The sequence below is a fragment of the Loxodonta africana genome, chromosome 20 (assembly GCF_030014295.1).
Source record: "Loxodonta africana isolate mLoxAfr1 chromosome 20, mLoxAfr1.hap2, whole genome shotgun sequence".
In the NCBI taxonomy this organism is placed as follows: Eukaryota; Metazoa; Chordata; class Mammalia; order Proboscidea; family Elephantidae; genus Loxodonta; species Loxodonta africana.
This window is the reverse complement of record NC_087361.1, coordinates 46,286,268-46,288,682: the sequence shown is the minus strand read 5'-3', so window position 1 is coordinate 46,288,682 and position 2,415 is coordinate 46,286,268. Positions and strand designations below refer to the sequence as shown.

General features: G+C 37.6%; 1 pseudogene; it reads left to right on the top strand.

The window, feature by feature from the left end:
• The first annotated feature begins 609 nt into the window (after window positions 1–609).
• LOC111750731 (U6 spliceosomal RNA) lies at window positions 610–732 on the top strand (annotated as a pseudogene).
• Window positions 733–2,415: the final 1,683 nt, after the last annotated feature.

Below are 2,415 nucleotides of genomic sequence, written 5' to 3'. Positions count from 1 at the left end.
GATCCAATGTTGTCTCCTCTTAGGAAAAAAATCTGCTTGCCAAAGAAATCTGAGATTTTCTCTCTTCCTGACAGGTTCCACCCAGTTATCTCTTTAATTCATGGTGACAGAGAACAGGTAAGTGGTTGTCTCTGAGGGGTTAAGACTGACCAGAAAGTGGTATGAAGGAGCTCTGAAATAAAGCAAATGTTCTGTATCATATTTTGGGTGGTGGTTACATGGTGCATGCAAGTCAAAATTCATCAAACTCAACACTTAGAATCTGAGTGTTTTTGATACATAAGTTTTTCTTCAATTCAAAAAGGAGTAAAGTTTAAAAAGGATAAAATAAACATTTCAGTTCTTCAAGTATCTGAAGATAAGTGATTAAACTTTATTAGTGACAGTAGAAGAAACTGGTCATAACACTTTGAATACCAAAAACAAACAAAATCTATTGCAGTCGAGTTGATTCTGACTCATAGTGACCACATAGGACAGAGTAAAACTGCCTCATAGGGTTTCCAGGGAGTAGCTAGTAGATTTGAACTGCCAACCTTTTGTAGCTCTTAACCGCTGCACCATCAGGGCTCCTATCTTTGAATAGAGACAACTAAAAAGAAACATGATGTGCTCACTTCGGCAGCACAAATACTAAAATCGGAACGATACAGAGAAGATTAGCATGGCCTTTGCACAAGGATGACATGCAAATTGGTGAACAAAGTGGGAGGCCTTACTCTACCTGATTTTAGAACCTATTATACCACCACAGTAGTCATAACAGCCTGGTACTGGAACAACAGCAGATACATGGACCGATGGAACAGAATTGAGAACCCAGACATAAATCCATCCACATATGAACAGTTGGTATTTGACAAAGGCCCCAGACCAGTTAAATGGGGAAAAGACAGTCTTTTTAACAAATGGTGCTGGCATAACTGGATATCCATATGCAAAAAAAATGAAAAAGACCCATACCTCACTCCATGCACAAAAATGAGCTCAAAATGGATCAAAGACCTAAATATAAAATCTAAAACGATAAAGATCATGGAACAAAAAGTAGGGACAACGTTAGGATCCCTAATACATGGCATAAACAGAATACAAAACATTACTAAGAGTGCAGAAGAAAAACTAGATAACTGGGAGCTCCTAAAAATCAAACACTTATGCTCATTCAAAGACTTCACCAAAAGAGTAAAAAGGTTACCTACAGACTGGGAAAAAGTTTTTAGCTATAACATTTCCAATCAGCACCTGATCTCTAAAATCTACATGATACTGCAAAAAATCAACTACAAAAAGACAAATAACCCAATTTAAAAAATGGGCAAAAGAATAAAGAATGGGCAAAAGACTAAATAAAGAATAAAGAATACATTCAGGTAGCTAACAGATACATGAGGAAATGCTCACAATCATTAGCCATAAAAAAAAAAAAAGCCATTAGAGAAATGCAAATCAAAACTACAATGAGATTCCATCTCACTCCAACAAGGCAGACATTAATCCAAAAAACACAAAATAATAAATGTTGGAGAGGTTGTGGAGAGGCTGGAACTCTTATACACTGCTGGTGGGAATGTAAAATTGTACAACCACTTTGGAAATCGATTTGGCGCTTCCTTAAAAAACTAGAAATAGAACTACCATACGATCCAGCAATCCCACTGCTTGGAATATACCCTAGAGAAATAAGAGCCTTTACACGAACAGATATATGCACACTCATGTGCAATGCAGCACTGTTTACAATAGCAAAAAGAAGGGAGCATAAAAAAATTATGGCATAATCACACAATGGAATACTACATATCAATAAAGAACCGTGATGAATCTGTGAAACATTTCATAACATGGAGGAATCTGGAAGGCATTATGCTAAGGGAAATTAGTCAGTTGCAAAAGGACAAATATAGCATAAGACCACTATCGTAAGAACTTGAGAAATAGTTTAAAAAGAGAAGAAAATATTCTTTGATGGTTAAGAGAGGGGAGAGGGAGGCAGTGTGGGAGAGCAGTAGTCACTAATTAGATAGTAGATAAGAACTATAGGTGACTGGAAAGACAACACACAATACAGGCCAGGTCAGCATAGTTGGACTAAATCAGAAGCAAAGAAGTTTCCAGAATAAACTGAATGCTTCGAAGGCCAGAATAGCTGGGGCAGGGGTTTGGGGACCATGGTTTCAGGGGACATCTAAGTCAATTGGCATAATAAAATCTATTAAGAAAACATTCTGCATCCCACTTTGGAGAGTGACATTTGAGGTCTTAAACAGTAGCAAGTGTCCATCTAAGATGCATCAATTGGTCTCAACCCACCTGGACCAAAGGAAAATGAAGAACACCAAGAACACAAGGTAATTACAAACCCAAGAGACAGAAAGGGCCACATAAACCAGAGACTACATCAGCCTGAGACCA